We start from the raw sequence: 17609 nt of genomic DNA, 5'->3' as shown, positions 1-17609 counted from the left end.
CTGAGTCTGCTTATTGTTTTCCCAAGCTGAATATTCCACAGGCAACTTTTCATCTCAATATTTAATATCCAGAAAGGTATGAATCAGTAGAATAAAACAGGTTTAAGCTTCAGTGCTGTTTTACAATGATGTTAATTTTGGCTCAGACTGACCCTTGTTTACTGAGAGGTTCATGAGTAGATGATCACAGTAGCCATTTTATGATAGTTTTTTAACTAAATATTTTGGTTTATGAAGATTTTGGCTATTACAGTCAAATGATGAAAGTTGAATACTGGAAGTCCATTTTCTCTGTGATCTTAGCAAAGCTGATTCAAGAAATTGAGACTAATATATCGTATGAATCTTTGAACTTTTTACAGCTTTGTTGTGTATTAACCAATATAGTGCAAAAGAAGGATAATAATAGATATTTTTCAAACCTCTTGGAGTGAAATTGTAAACTTCTCAAATAAATGACAATGGTAATGGGTGATGGCACAAAAATAATATCGAGAATGAAAATTATTTATTGGCAGTATAAAAAGTATTGTGATGAATGCAAGATATTCTTTACATTCTTTTATATTATCTGTGCCACTGTTTCTTTCAGGCTTGCCTTCAGAATATCATTGACAACCATTTTATTTTGTATTTGCATCTGCTGATCATGTTGTTTCACAGAATATGATATTATTTAGAATGTGTCAAAAGCATAGGATCATTATCAAAGTGGTTTCAAATGTTAACACTGAATGCTGCCAGTCAGTGCCTGTGATTGAAGATGCCAGTCCAATGGGACAGTTTGAAAAACATCATAGAGTCCCTACAGTGTAGAAGCAGGCCAATTGGCCCATTTAATCCACACCACCCCTCCAAAGAGCATCTCAACCTATCATTGCATTTTCCATGGCTAATCCACCAAGCCAGCACTGAACACTCTGGGCAATCTAGTCTGGTCAATCCACCTAACCTGCACTTAATCCACCAAACCCAAGCAGATATGGGCTAAATGTGCAAACTCCACACCATTGCCTGAGGCGGGAATTGGACCCTGGTCCCTGGTGCAGTGAGACAGCAGCGCTAACTACTGAGTCACCGTGCTATTCGTACCTACTCATCAGCTTTGCTCAAAATTTGAAAATTATGCAACGTGTACAACATTGTTGCTTCTTCAGCTCTGCTGAAATCTCTAATGTAAGAAGAAATCATTTCCTGGAGTCTGTCTTAACATTTGGAGTTGGATTCGAACCGGTACATCTCAGACGTAAAACATTTGCATTCAGAGCTTTGACATGACAAAATATTTCTGGCAAAAAGAAACAGTATTGCCAAGGACCAAAGTGAAAGAGATGTGCCAGAATCACAATGAACTAAATCAGAATCAACTTTAGCCCCAAAACAACTGAAATCATTGTTTTGTCAGACTTCAAAATATTTCCTGTGGCTTTTAAGCCAAGTAAACACAGGAATTGTGACTAAATTCAATATCTGATTACAGTATTACAATTTGTTTCTGTTTGGTTTACAAAAAAAATGTTTTGTTGGTGGAAGAACTTTGTTTTCTTTCACCTGAACTGCAAAGGGGGCTTGCTTCAGGGATTATATTTTGCTGAGTTGAGGCAATCTTTCTTAATCCTTGAAAATTTAATCCTTTAATCAATTTTGATTTGCCTGATTCATTTTAATGACCATGTGACCACAGTTTACATACCAACACATGCAGGTACATGTTAAATGAAATGCTGCACATACTTCTCAGCACAACATGTTAAATGAAATGCTGCACAACACACCCAGACAAAAAAAATCTGAACAACATTCTTGTAGCAACATGATGTAACTAAAGATGACATCCAAAACTATTTTACAGAGACAGTAAGTATGCTACATTTAAGAAGTTTTTCACTACTTTTACAGTAGGCCTGTTAGTTAACCTCAGTTAGTACTATATAATTTCCATTTGTACAATACTATTTTACATTAGTTTAGAATAGCAGAAGAATATTTCATGAGAAATAACTATAGTCCAGCTAAGTCTGGACTCACCAGACACCAACCTCAGCTGAAATGCTTGTTCGCTTCCAGTTTCTGTGCGTTAATGAGAAGAACTTGATACTGGCACTGTGCACAATATACATTATAATGTATCACATACTGTGAAACAATTTTTTGCATTATTCAAAATTATTTATCTAGTCTCTACATCATAAAAACATTATGGAGGTAATATAGAAGGTACAAAATGATTTATTCAAGGGATATTAGAACTGACAGTATTACTAAACAAAAGAGATTGAACAGTCTGGGATTTTCTTCTCAAGAAAATGAAAGGTTGAAGACACCTGATAGAGCTCTTCAAGAGTATGAAAGAGTTTATAGGTTACACATAGAAAAGATAATTTCACTTCTTCTGAGCACTCTAATATAGATTTTAATTATCAGAAAAATCACTAATAAATCCAATTTGGAATTTAGGAGAAATTTATTCACCCAAGTAGTAGTTATAATGTGGAACATAAGTAGACTATAAAAAGATGTTGAAGAATGTGGTGTTGGAAAAGCACAGCCAGTGAGGCAGCATCCGAGGAGTAGGAGAATCGACATTTCGAGCATAAGCCTTTCATCAGGAATTCCTGATGAAGCGCTTATGCTCAAAATGCCGATTCTCCTGCTCCTCAGATGCTGCCTGACTGGGTTTGCTTTTCCAGCACCACACTCTTCTACTCTGATATCCCGTATCTGCAGTCCTCACTTTCTCCTACGAAAAAGATGTTGATTGGTTCAGTAAGTGGACAAAGATTGGCAAATGGAGTACAATGTGTGAAAATGTGAACTTGTCCATTTTGGCATAAAGAATGAAAAAAGAACATATTAGTTACATATGAGAGATTTCAAAGCTTTTCTTCATTCACTCGTGGGACATACACACTGCTGGCTGACCAATATTTATTGTCTGTCCCTAGTTAGCCTTGGAAAGATGGTGGTGAGCTGCCTTCTTGTACTCCTGCAGTCCATGTGCTGCAGTTGACCCAGAGAGATAGTCCTCAGTGGGTCAGTGAAGAAATGGCAATATATTTTGAAGTTGGGATGGTCAGTGGCTTGGAGGGGAACCTGCAGGTGGTGGTGGTATTCCCATGTACTTGCTGCCCTTGTCGTTTGAGATGAAAATGGTTGTGAGTTAGTACGATGCTGTGTAAGGAGTTTTTGTGAATTTCTGCAGTGCATCCTGTAGATGGTACACACTGCTGCTACTGACTGCTGGTGGTGGAGGATGTGGGTGCTTGTGGATCAGGTGTCAATCAAGCACACTGCTTTGCCCTGGATGATGTCAAGCTTCTTGAGTGTTGTTGAGCTGCATCCATTCAGGCAGGTAGACAGTATTCCTTCATGGTCCTGACTTGGGTCTTGTACTTCAGGAGTCAGGAGATGAGTAACTTGCCTCAGTATTCCTAACCTACTCTTGTAGCCATTAAGATACAGAGGGATCTGGGTGTATGAATCACAATAGATGGTTGCATTTTAGAGCAGGAAATCAGGAAGAGTCGGTGTTGGGACCACAACTTTTCACATGATATGTTAATGATCTGGATGAAGGAACTGAGGGCATCCTGGCTACGTTTGCAGATGATACAAAGATAGGTGGAATGGCAGGTAATGTTGAGGTGGTGAGGAAGGCAAATACAATGTTGCCATTCATCTCGAAAGGACAACAATATAAAAGCAGGGATGTTCTTTTGAGGCTTTATAAGGCTCTGGTCAGACCACATTTAGAGTGTTGTGAGCAATTTTAGGCCCCATATCTCAGGAGAGATTGGGCATGGAGCAGGTCCAGAAGAGGTTCATGAGAATGATCCCACGAATGAAAGCCTTAACATATGAGGAGCATTTGAGGATCCTGAGACTATATTTGGAGTTTAGAAGGATGAGGGAGGATTTGATTGAAACTTGGACAGAGTTGACATTGGGAAGATGTTTCCATTAGCAGGAGTGATGAGGACCTGAGGGTACAGCCTTAAAGTAAAGGGAAGATCTTTTAGAAAGGAGACAAGGAAAACCTTCTTTAGCCGGACAGTAGTGAATCTGTGGAATTCATTGCCACAGAAGGCTGTGGAGGAGAGGTCATTGTGTTTATTTAAAACCAAGATAGATAGGTTCTTGATTGCCAAGGGGATCAAAGGTTACGGGGAGAAAGCAAGAAAATGCGGTTGAAAAATCTATCAGCCATGATTGAATGACAGAGCAGACTGGATGGGCTGAATGGCTTAATTTCTGCTCCTATGTCTTTTGGTCTTATAAGGTGAAAAGAAGATTGTCATTTATTGGGAAGGGAATTAATGCAAAATAGAGAGTTTATGATTCAGTTATTCAGGACACTGATAAGGCCACATTATTTGAGCAAGGATTGAAATGTATTGGGAAGGGCTGTTTTGGCACAATGGCAATATACTGAGTCAGAAAGATTGGATTTAAGTCTCAACCTCTGCAAAGGTATATCATAACGTATCTGAACATGTCTATAAATATATTAGAAGCAGTTCAGAGAAGGCTGACCAGACTAATACCTGGAATGGGTGTGTTGTCTTACGAGGAAAGATTTGTCAGAAAGGCCTATATCCATGAGAGTTTGCCAGAGTAAGAGAAAAATTGATTGAAACATATAAACTCCTGAAGGATCAGGACAAGTTGAATGTTGGATGGCATTTCCTTATATAGCAAAATTTTGAATGAGAGGTCACCCATGTAAATCAGGAATTAATTCCAATATTGGGTAACTATCTGAGTGGAGTTTGTATATTCTCTGTGTAGGCAAAAGTGAGTACTGCAGATGCTGGAGATGAGAGCCAAGAGTGTGGTGCTGGAAAAGCACAGCTGGTCAGGCAATATCCGAGGAGCAAGAAAATCGACGTTTTGTGTCTGATGAAGGGCTTTTGCCCGAAATGTCAATTTTCCTGTTCCTTGGATGCTGCCTGACTGGCTATTTTTTTCCAGCACCACACTCTTGACTCACTATACTTCTCTGTGTGTCTACATGGGCTTTCACTGGGTGCTCTGGTTTCCTCCCACAGTCCAAGGATGTGCAGGCTCGGTGGATTAGCCACAGCAAATTCAGAGTTATGGTTATAGCGTAAGGGTCTGGGTGAGATGTTCTTTGGAGCACTGCCGCAGGCTCATTATACTGCTTATTTCTGCAGTATAGGTTCTATGAAGTGATTTCCTTTCTCAGTGCCATGATTCTTGGGGACACTCTTCCTGAAACGATGGTGGAAGCACAGCCTTTCAATATTTTTATGACAGGTGAATAGGTTCTTGGCAAGCAACAGGGATGAAATTTTAATCGGGGTAAGCAGAAATATGGATTCGTGGTTACAAATCCAGTAATTTAGTAAATGACTGAGCAAAGTTGAGGGACTAAATGGCCAGAGTCCTGCTTCTTTTTGTAGGTTAATTTCACTGTGAACAAATAAGAAAAAAATTATGAAACGTGGGAAAACTTTACTAATAAAATTACTATTCTCGTCCTTAGAAACCAGTTTTAATCATGTAGTCTACTTGATTCACAATCATGTTTTTGATTTGGAAACATTACAGTTCTCCAACTGTTTATGTATTTTTGATACTTAATTTCAGAAAACATTTTAATATTAATATTTATATTCTTACAGCCTGTACCTATATCATTTTATGTACTGTGCTCTTTCAACTATAAACATTCGGTTTAGAAAGGGACTAGCATCTGGTTTCATAACAGCATATTTTCATTTTTTTAATTGCTCACGAACACTTTTGGAATTTATAGGAAGAACATACCTTACTTAAAAATAGTATTTATTCATTTTTTTTAAACAGTAAAAGCATTCAGTGACACCGACTTCCACTATCTCACCAAAGGAACTGCGATTGGCCAAGGCGTGGAACCTGCTTTGCGATGAAATGCAATGGTTAATGTTGGGATATAATTGGTCAAGGGATAGGCACTGGGCTATGATGTATGGGTAAACGCTGAGCTGTGATTGGACATGTTGGAAGAAGCTAAGCCGTGATTAGACAAATGGCGGGGGTCACGCCTCAATCGGTGGCTGTTGTGGATTCTGCGCTGCGATTGGCCAAGAGTCGGATACGGCGTTGCCATTGGCTGCGGGGCTAGTAGGTGAACGATGATTGGCTACGTGTATAGCAACTACTTTGCGATTGGCCAAGAGGCCAGCGCTACGCTGCCATTGGCTGGTGGGTGTGGAAGGTGCTCGACGGAGCGCCTCTGTAATAAAGTGGACGTCAACGGGGTTAGTGTGTGCTGAGGGTCTGACTTTCGCCGCCTGGAGGAGGAGGGAGTGACAGTAGCTGGGAGCCGGTTTCACCGTCTGCTTGGTGAGTGAGGAAGCTATAGGCAAGATGATGAGTTAGATAGACAGGCCAGCCGGTTGGCCGGCCCCCTGAGTGGGATAGTAATCTCTGCTTGGTTAGAGGTTAGGCCTGATTCTGACCCTCCGACCGGGCCGCGGAGGGAGTGGTTGTGACTGAAAGTGCGGCCAGAGCTGGCCACTGACCAGGCCACAGCTCGGTGCTTCAATGGGGTTGAGTTTGGATTGATTTTACGGGCCTGGAGGATTTTGGTTGTGTGAGGACTGACTATGGTATTTGCGGTCATAGGCAGAGGCGAGGGTTGTTCCTCCTGGATGGTGGCTGATGTTTTTGGGGCGTCCGAGGAGTTTCCCCACCTCCACAGAAAAGTGACTTCATTTTTCTTCTGGTTCATGGGAGATTGAGTTCCTTTCCCTTTCGTCCACCACCCTGTAATATTGCATGGCTTTGTAGCGTGTTTGCCTATTTCTCCGTCCTACGTTTCACTCCATACAATCTCTTAATACGTTTTTACAGATCAAGAGAGCTACGCAGTTCCTTTCGTTGGGAATCCTGTAATGTGCTGTTACAGAACGTAATAAATTATTTTATTACATTAAATCGAAATGGCTAGAACTGTTTAATTTTCTGCATGTTCGTTGCAGCATTCTGTTTAACTAAAAATCACTTAAGGCAACGTTGTCCATTGAATGTCCTTTTTAAAAGAAGCTACATAGGAATGATAACATCTCTTAAGTTCTCTCCAAGCAACTCAACATCCTGACTTGGAAATAAATTGCTGTTCTTTCAGTCTCTCTGGGTCAAAATCCTGGAACACTTTCTCTTTAATGGCATTGTGGGTCATTTTGCACCAAATAGGTTGCAAATTTTCACGGAGGCAGTGCCTCCCACTTTCTTGGGAGGATAGTAAATGCTGGCTCAGCTGGTGACATTCCTATCTCATAAATCTAAAACACCCAACTCAAAGTGGAAGTTGTTTTTGTGATCTTAGTTTTGGAAACTGCTTGCTTAAATGTTGCATTGTAAACAAATTCAGTCTTGACTTTGAAGTACATAGGTTGACAGATTGAAGGAGGCATTACAGTGGTTTATGCAATTATGAGGGATGGAGTTAAAGTGAATAGTCCAAGATTTTTTTTTGTTGGGTGGGGGATTTGAAACTAGGGGCCATATTTTTAAAATGAAAGGAGAGAATTAAAAGGGACCTGAGGGATGACTTTTTCACCTAGTACATGGTTTATATATACAATGAACTGCCACAGAAAGTGATAAGTGCAGGTACAGTTACAACCTTTTTATAAGACGTTTGGACAGGTGTGTGAACATGAAAGGCCTCAAGGGATATAAACCTGCACTCCAAGGTCTCTTTGTTCAGCAATGCTCCCTGGGACCTTACCATTAAGTGTAAAAGTCTTGCTAAGATTTGCTTTCCCAAAATGCAGTACTTTTCATTTATCTAAATTAAACTCCATCTGTCACTTTCCAGCCCATTGGCCCCTCTGATCAAGGTCCCGTTGGAATCTGAATTAACTTTCTTCACTGTCCACTACACCTCCAATTTTGGTGTCATCTGCAAACTTACCTCTTAAGCTCACATCCAAATCGTTTATATAAATGATGAAAAGTAATGGACTCAGCACCGATCCTTGTGGCACTCTACTGTTCACAGGCCTCCAGTTTAAAAAACAACCGTCCACCACCACTCTGTCTTCTACCTTTTGAGCCAGTTCTGTATCCAAATGGCTAGTTCTCCCTGTATTCCATGACATCTAACCTTGCTAATCAGTCTCCCATGGGGAACCTTGTCAAATGCCTTACTGAAGTCCATATAGATCATATCTACTGCTCTGCCCTCATCAATCCTCTTTGTTACTTCTTCAAAAAACTCAATCAAGTTTGTGAGACATGATTTCCCACACACACAACCATGTTGACTATCCCTAATCAGTCCTTGCCTTTCCAAATACATGTACATCCTATCCCTCAGGATTCCCTCCAACAACTTGCCCACCACCAATGTCAGGTTCACTGTTCTGTAGTTCCCTGGCTTGTTCTTACCACCCTTCTTAAACAGGGGCACCATGTTAGCCAACCTCCAGTCTTCTGGCACCTCACCTGTGACAATTTGATACAAATATCTCAGCAAGAGGCCCAGCGATCACTTCCCTAGCTCTTTTTTTAAATTCCCTGCAGTGCGGAAACAGGGCCTTCGGCCCAATCAGTTCACACTGACCCTCCTAAGAGTAACCCACCCATTTCCCTCTGACTAATGCACATAGCACTATGGGCAATTTAGCATAGCCAATTCACCTGACCTACACATCTTTGGACTGTGGGAGGAAACTGGACCACCTGGAGGAAACCCACGCAGGCATGGGGAGAATGTGCAAACTCTACACAGACAGTCGCCCAAGGCTGGTATTGAACCTGGGACCCTAGTGCTGTGAGGCAACAGTGCTAACCACTGAACTACCATGCCACCCGCTTCCCACAGAGTTCTCGGGTATGCCTGATCAGGTTCTGTGGATTAAAGTGGAGTCACATCTAGAAAGGATAGTGAAGAAAGTGTTTCCTATGCTTTCCTTAATTTGTCAGAGTATTAAGTACAGGAGTTGGGAGGTCATGTTGCAGCTGTCCAGGACTTTGGTTAGGCCACTGTTGGAATATTGCATGCAATTCTGGTCTCCTTCCTATCGGAAAGATGTTGTGAAACTTGAAAGGGTTCAGAAAAGATTTACAAGGATGTTCCAGGGTTGGAGGATTTGAGCTATTGTGAGAGGCTGAACAGGCTGGGGCTGTTTTCCCTGGAGTGTCAGAGGCTGAGGGGTGACCTTATAGAGGTTTAGAAAATCATGAGGAGTAGGGATAGGGTAAATAGATAAGGTCTTTTCCCTGAGGAGGGGGAGTGCAGAACTATAGGGCATAGGTTTAGGGTGAGAGGGGAAAGATATAAAAGAGACCTCAGGGGCAACGTTTTCACACAGAGGATGGTACGTGTGTGGAATGAGCTGCCAGAGGATGTGGTGGAGGCTGGTACAATTGCCACATTTAAAAGGCATTTGGATGGATATGTTAATAGGAAATTTGGAGAGACATGGACTGAGTGCTGGCAAATGGGACTAGATTTGGTTGGGATATCTGGTTGGCATGGACAAATTGAACCAAAGGGTCTGTTTCCATACTGTCTGATTTTATAAGCAAAACTAGCCAATTTCTTCACATTTTTAATGCAGCGATTTTGGGTGTGATTGCAACAATTATCATTGGTGCCCATCAAAACTAGACAATGACCACTATCTGTTGATACTCAATAATGATACCATTACTGAATCTCCACAATCTATGTCCTTAAGGTTATCAGTGACCAGAAATGCAGTTGGACACTCCATACAAATACAGTGGCTATAAGAGGAAGTTAGGGGCTGGTAATACTACAGTGAGTAATTCACCAGCCTGTCTACCAACCACAAAGCACAGTTAGGATTGTGTTGGAATATACCCCACTTGACTGGAAATGTGTAGCTCTAGTAACAATGAAGAAGCTTGACACCATGTAGGACAAAGCAAACTGCTTGATTGGCACTATGTTTACAAGCATTCGCTCCTTCCACAATTGACCCTCAGTAGAATCTACAAGATGCATTGTACAAATTCACCAAAGATGCTTAGACAGCACCTTCCAAACTCATGACCATTTTCATCAAGAAGGACAACAGCAATAGATAACATGGGAGACCATCACCTGCAAGTTCCCCTTCAAGCCACTCCCCATCCTGACTTGGAACTATGTTGCTGTTCCTTCACTGTCTCTGGATCAGAATTCTGGGATTTCTTTCATAAAGACTTTGTGGATCATCTTGCAGTACATGAACTGCAGTGATTCTAGAAGGCAGTTCACCCCACATTTCCAAGGGCCAGTAGTGATGGGCAGTAATTGCTGGCCAGCCAGTGACATTGATGTCCCATGAATGAATTTTTAAAAACATGAAGTGGAAATGCTGAGGGGTGGAGTGTAGTAAAATCTTGAAAATGTTCAAGAGACTGTAGTTAAAAATCACACCACATCAAGTTGTAGTCCAACAGGTTTATCTGGAAGCACTAGGTGTCCCTGTGCTGCTTCTTCAGGTAGCTGTTGCTCTGAAACCAGTGCTTACAAATAAACCTGTTGGACTATAACCTGGTGTGGTATGATTTAAAAAAAAAATTTGTCCACCCCAGTCCAACACACTCTCCTGCATATTAAGAGACTGTAGTCAGTTTTACATAGTATCAGTCAGACTTTTAGTTTGGTTCTGTGGATGGGGAAGAAACTAGATTGGAAGATCTTGAATGCTGGTTGGTTACAATCAGTTGTTGTTTGGTACTATGGAAGTAACATCTGAACTCAAATGTTTTTAGAAACATATTGAAGACAGGATAATTGGGAGAGTAGTGAGATCAAAGGTTCATTGTGATTACATTTGGAATGTCTGTATAACTTCCTAAGAAATAGGAACAAGGGTAGGCTGCTCCTCCCCTTGGGCCTACCTTGTCATTCAGTAGTATCATGGCTGATCCAGCACTTCTCATGTCCACTTTACTGCCCTTTTTTCCCCATAACTCTTGATTCCCTTACTGTTAAAGAATCTCTCTCTGTATTAAATAAATACCAGGACTCTGCTCCCAAAACTTTGTGATAAGACATTGAACTCTCCTGAGAAAGGAAGTTTCTCCTCATCTTAGTCTTAAATCATTGCCCCTTAAATTTGAGGTGATGCTCTATAGTCCTGGACTCTGCCATGAGGGGAACCATCCTGTCAGCATTTACCTTTTCAAGCCCTTAAGAAACCTATTTGTGTAAATGAGATCACCTCACATTCTTCTCAGCTCGATGACACAGCTTAGTGTTTTGATCATAAGACAGTACCTTCATACTGGGGATCGTTACAGTGGACCTGCTCTGAATTTGTCTCCAATGAAATAATGTTTTCTTAAATTAGAGCATCAGACTGTCACAGTACGCTCTGTGGTCTCACCAGCACGTTGTATAGTCAGGATGTAAATAATGGTGTACATCTTCAGCTATTAACTTGAAGGAAATTGTTACATCCATAATTAGATGGCTTTGGTGTAAAGAAGTCACTGTGTAGTTAGATGTTGCCACATTTGTGTTCAAATTAAATCTGTGCTTGATATCGCTGAGGAACAGAAGGTGACCAAGGACAGGGAAACTTTGGGATTTTGGGTTTGGTTGTGTGGGAGAAGAATGAAAACTTTTTTAAAAAAAAATCCTATTTTCTTTATTGTAGCCGACACCAAGAAAGTTAGCATTACTTGCACATTCTTAATTATTGATGCATAGCATCTATCTTGTCATGTGAGATTGGCTTGATAGGCTGAGAACATAAAAGCCGCGAATGAGGTTCTGGAAAAGCACAGCATCCAAGGAACAGGCCAATTGACATTTTGAACATAAGCTCTTCATCAGGAACCCTCACTTTCTCAGAGGATGAGTGCATAGCTTCTTTCTTGCAGCATCTTTATAAACTGGTTTAGCTTTTACTATAGTCTGGCAACATTTGTGGTCAGGTGTCCAAGTAAAATAACCACATTTATTGCATTCCTTTTCAGAACTTAACACAATGGGATTTGAACACAATGTTTTATGGGTAAGAAGGAATGAAATAACTTGCAGTTCATTCTGTAATAATTTGTTTATGAATATTGGCAAATGAATTGAATTGTGGAAAAAGTGTCTCTATTTTCAAATAAGTTTTGTTTTGAAGCAAGTTAATATGTATCACTTGATGCACAATCCTGTATTAATCATTTAAAATTTAGACTATTCTAACTTCTTGTGTAGTAAAGATGTACTGATGCAAAGGAAAATGTACGATTTCAATCCTCTTCTGATTTTTTTTTTGCTTTCTTTTTTGTCCGAGTTGAAGTTTGAAATCAAATAAAGGTTCACAAGGGAAGAAGGAGGAATGGACAAGTGCACAAAAGCTTCTGGCTTTATATTACTGGGATAAGGAATAGGTGTAAAGTTAAGTATGCAGTGAATCGTAGTGTAGCAGACAGCTGCATGTGCCTGCAAAGCAATCCAAAGAATGTTCGAATCCAACCTTGCCAGTTCTAGAGTTTGAATTTACTCCAAAGTTCTTCGATTTTTTTTTTAAGAAAGAAACTTGTTCCGAAATTTCCTTTTTAAGGAAGGCACGGTGGCTCAGTGGTTAGCCCTGTTGTCTCTGTGCCAGGGACATGGATTTATTTCCAGAGTTGGGTGACTGTGAGGAGTTTGCACATTCTCTACGTTTCCTCCAGGTACTCCAGTTTCCTCCCACAATCCGAAGATGTGCAGGCTGAGTGAATTGGCCATACTAAATTGCCATAGTGTTCAGGGATATGTAGATTAGGTGCATTAGTCAGGGGAAATTTAGAGTAATTTGCAATGCCTGTGGGTGGGTTACTTTTCAGAAGATTGGTATGGACTTGTTGGGCCAAATGGCCTGTTTCCACACTGGAGGGATTCTATGATCTGTTGTAAGACGTTTGGTAGTCTATTTGAGTAGAATTCCTGGTTGATTCTTAATTAACTACAGTCTCAAATGCTTTAGCCCAAGAAAGTAGCCGAGTGATCTGATCCCAAGCTGATAAGGGAAAGGCATTGAATGTCAGTGCCACATGATGTTTTCAGAGATACATCTTTGATTTTATACCTGCCTCTATTTCCATAGAGAACCTAGTTTTCTTTGAATCCTTGATACAACGACCTCCCAAAAGTAGCACTTCAATTCAAACTTTTCTCTCTCAATTCTGGTCTTCAGTATAAAGGGCTTATGCCCGAAACGTCGAATTTCCTGTTCCTTGGATGCTGCCTGACCTGCGCTTTAACCAGCAACACATTTTCAGTTCAGTATAAATCATACATTTGTGCTCCATTCTCATCAAATCTTAGCGAAGTTATAGCATCGAAAGAGGTTTTTCAACCTATTGTGTCTAAGTTGGCTGAATAAACTATTTCGTAAAAACAATGACTGCAGATGCTGGAAACCAGGTTCTGGATTAGAGTGGTGCTGGAAAAGCACAGCAGTCAGGCCTGCTCCTCGGATGCTGCATGAACTGCTGTGCTTTTCCAGCACAACTCTAATCCTGAATAAACTACTTGTCCATTTTAGTTTTACTTTCTAATATCCAGTTGGTAAACTTGACTATTGTAATTGAATGTAGATCCAGTTTCATAGAATCCCTACAGTGTGGAAACAGGGCCTTCGGCCCCACACTGACCCTCCGAAGAGTAAAATCTTCGAGGAGAAAGTGAGGTCTGCGGATGCTGGAGATCAGAGCTGAAAATGTGTTGCTGGAAAAGCGCAGCAGGTCAGGCAGCATTCAAGGAACAGGAGATTCGACGTTTCGGGCATAAGCCCTTCTTCAGGAAGGGCTTATGCCCGAAACGTCGAATCTCCCATTCCTCCGAATAGTAACCCAACCAGAACTATTTCCCCATACCCGATATTTACTCCTGAATAATGTATCTAACCTACACATTCCTGACCACTATGGGCAATTTAGTACAGCTAAATCACCTAATGTGCACATCATGACTGTACGAGGAAACCAGAGCACCTGGAGGAAACCCATGCAGACAGGGGAGAATGTGCAAACTCCACACAGACAGTCACCCAAGGGTGGAATTGAACCTAGGTCCCTGGCACTGTGAAGCAGCAGTGCACACCACTGACCCACCGTGCTGTTGTTTCTTTCAATAAATTGAGGATTTCCATCTCCACCACCAAACTACTTGAAATACCAGAGCCCATCAATCTCTGGGTGAAAAAGAGTTCTCTTTAATCCCCTTCAGTTCTTCATCAATTGCCTGCACATCTGTGCCCCTGAAGGGCTCTTGTGGCTCATTGGTGATGTCCCTGTTTCTGGCCCAGCTTTTAGTTTCTTTTTCTCAGGGGTGATTCATAATGTATCTGAACAGATTGATTTTTCAAAAATAATTAAATCTGTAATAACTGACTTCTCCTTAATGATAAACACTTCTTCCTGTCCAATCCGTTTAAGCCCTTCATTATTTTGTATACATTGATTTAACCTTCTCCCCAACCTCCTGCATTCCATGGAAAACCATTCTAGCCTATCCAATCTTTTGTCATGGCTGCAATTTTCAAGTCCTGGTAACATTGTTGTAAATCTCTTCTATGCTATTGCTACAATTATGTCCTTCCAGTAATGTGGTGGCTAAAACTGTACACAAATTCAATTGTGGCCGAATCGGTGTTTTTCTCTCTCGTCTCAGTTTTACATCCCTGTTTTTGTGTTGAGTGACTTGTCTAATGGAGGATGGCCTCCTGTATGTTTTATTTACCACTTTTTATTGACCTGTAGACATGAGCTCAAGTTTCTTAATTTCTCTACCCAACCCCCTCTATCTTTTCATATGCTTTGCGTTCTGTTAATTGTGTTTGTCCTTTCCAAATTTGTAACCTTGCACTTCTCTGGATTGAATTAAGTTCACCATGTTTCTGCCAGATTTTCAGCAAACCTTTGATACAATGCTCCAGTCAACAGCTATCCTTTCACTCTTCACTACCCAGTGTACTTTTGTCATCTGTTAATTTTCTAATCACAACTAAGTCTAAATCATTGATATGTTACAAATAGTCATTGAAATACCTCTGGAAACGGTTACTTTTGTATCTTGTGATTGAATTTTTAAAAATTCGATCCAATATGCCACATTTCTTTTCGTGGACTTGAATTTTCCTGAACGGTCTGCTGTGTGGCACCTTATCAAATGCCTTACTAAAATCCGTATAGACAGCATCCAACGTCTTGAGTACTCCTCATAAAATCAGTTGAGTTAGTAAGTGTTACATCACTGGGTAAACCCCTCTGCTAATTTAAACCGGATACACAAATCACCTCACACCATAATCTGTTAAAATTTGAGAGACAAAAGACCATCCCAGAGATCACTATTTAAAGTAAAAATTAACAACATTTTATTCTTTTGTTTAATAGAGAATATTAAACCCAACAAATATTTACAACTCCTTTTTCTCTTAAACCTATCTTTTACCTCCTGATACTGGTCTGATTTTAAAAGAAAAATCCTGATTTAAGATTTACAAAAAAGTAATCACGTCAAAACCAAGTCAGCTTTGTCAATTCTCCATTGTAGATCTTCCTCCTGTTGATTTTTCTCTAGTCTGGTTTCGATGTTCTGCTGTGCAAACTTCTTTACAGGCAGGTACCTTTCAGGGAGTTCTTCAGCTAGTAGTCTATATTTTGACAGTTTTTTTTTGAACTGTTCAAAATGTCTGGTGTTATATCCCAAAACATTGGATCATTTCATTGGTTTTAATATTATCAAAGTACTAAATTCCAAGTTGATTGGATTTTGGTATCTTGGGGCATTATTCCAACTGGCCGAATTAGAATATGTTTGTTTCATGGCAGCTCAGCTGCAGCTATATTGTTTGGACAAAATGTTACATTTTTACTTGGAACAGGACTCTCCATCCTTTTGTCAGTCCTTTTTTCAGTCCTTGCTAGCTTTTCAACTCTATTAAAGGGACAGTACACACCTACACTGTCATAACAGCAAGACACAACACTGCGTAACAAAAGTATGTGGACTGTCCCTCATTTGTCTTTCTAAATAGCATTAGATCCAATTTCAGTATTAATCCTACTGAGGTCAGAGTCACTGACCTATACCTCTCTCTCTTTTTGCATAATTGTACAATTGCATTCAATCAGTTTTCTGATACTTCCCAGGCCCCTAGTGAGGATTAGAAAATTATCTTCCCAGAATCTGTTATTTCTTTCCTGGTTTCCTTTGAATAGCATAGAATGCAATTCATTCTGGCCTTGGTGATTTAACTGCTATCAATCAGTTCTCCTGCATTATTCTATCTCTCATTGTACAATTTTACAGAAAATAAACATTCTAGTTTATCTTTCTCTGAAATCAGTCTTCAGGGTTGATGCGGAGCACTGCTGCTTCACAGTGCCAGGGATGTGGGTTTGATTCCACCTATGGACGATTTTGTCTGTGTAGAGTTTGAACATTGTCTGCATGGATTTCCTCTGGGTGCTCAGTGTTCCCTCCAAAGTTGAAGAATATCTAAGTTAGGTGGATTGGACAGATCAAATTGTGCATAGTATCCAGGGTTGTGCATGCTAGATGGATTAGCCATACACAGTGGGCGGCATGGTGGCACAGTGGTTCGCACTGCTGCCTCACAGCGCCAGAGACCCAGGTTCAATTCCTGTCTCGGGCAGCTATCTGTGTGGAGTTTGCACATTCTCCCTGTGTCAGCGTGGGTTTCCTCCGGGTGCTCCTCCCACAGTTCAAAAATGTGCATTGGTCATGCTAAATTGCCCGTGGTGTAAGATGTAGGGGAATGGGTCTGGGTGGGCTGCTCTTTGGGGGTCAATGTGGACTTGTTGGGCCGAAGGCCCTGTTTCCACACTAAATAATCTAATCTTAAAAATCTTAAAAAAAAGTATAGAGATAGGACAAGGGAGTGAATATAGTAGGATGTTCTTTGGAGTGCCAATATCAACTTGTTGAGCCAAATACAGCATGGAAACAGACCCTTTGGCCCAATCTGGCCATGCCAACCAGATATCCTAACTTAATCTAGTCCTATTTGCCAGCAGTTGGCCCACATCCCTCTATAAACCCTTCCTATTCAGATGACTTTTAAATGTTATAATTGTGCCAGCCTCCTCCACTTCCTCTGGCAGCTCATTCCATACATGTACCACCCTTTGCGTGGAAAAAGTTGCCCCTTGTAAACATTGTTCCTCTCACCTTAAATCTATGCCCTCTAGTTCATGACCTTCCCACTCCAGGGAAAAGACCTTGTCTTTCTACCCTATCCATGCCCCTCATGATTTTATAAACCTCTGTAAGATCACTCTCGGCCTCTAATCCTCCGGGGAAAACACCCTATTCAGCTTCTCCCTATTGCTCAAAACCTCCAACCCTCTGAACAGCCTTGTAAGTTTCTTCTGAACCCTTTCAAGTTTCACAACATTCTTCATATGGAGGGAGGCCAGAATTGCGTGCACTATTCTAAAGGTGGCCTAACCAATATCCTATACAGCTGCAATATTGCCCCAACTCGTATAGTCAATGCTCTGACCAATAAAGGCCAGCGTACTAAATGCAACCTTCACTATCCTATCTACCTGCGACTCTACTTTCAAGGAGCTATGACCCTGCAGTCTATGGTCTCTTTGTTCAGCAACACTCCCTAGGACCTCAC

At 40.8% G+C, this 17609-nt stretch overlaps 1 protein-coding gene across 4 annotated transcripts in view; it reads left to right on the top strand.

The window, feature by feature from the left end:
* Positions 1–6196: 6196 nt before the first annotated feature.
* The window catches only part of ktn1 (kinectin 1), a 139763-nt gene continuing 128350 nt past the window's right edge, over positions 6197–17609 (top strand). Inside the window, exons 1-2 of one of the 4 annotated variants that reach the window (XM_060829128.1) lie at positions 6197–6348; positions 11953–11990. The gene's annotated coding sequence lies outside the window, so the exon portion shown is untranslated. The remainder of the gene's footprint in view (positions 6349–11952; positions 11991–17609) is intronic. The other 3 variants (XM_060829129.1, XM_060829127.1, XM_060829130.1) reach the window with 3 other exon arrangements.

Source organism: Hemiscyllium ocellatum, chromosome 8, assembly GCF_020745735.1.
Source record: "Hemiscyllium ocellatum isolate sHemOce1 chromosome 8, sHemOce1.pat.X.cur, whole genome shotgun sequence".
Taxonomy (NCBI): Eukaryota; Metazoa; Chordata; class Chondrichthyes; order Orectolobiformes; family Hemiscylliidae; genus Hemiscyllium; species Hemiscyllium ocellatum.
The sequence above is the reverse complement of the archived record's forward strand: the minus strand, read 5'-3'. Positions and strand labels throughout refer to the sequence as shown.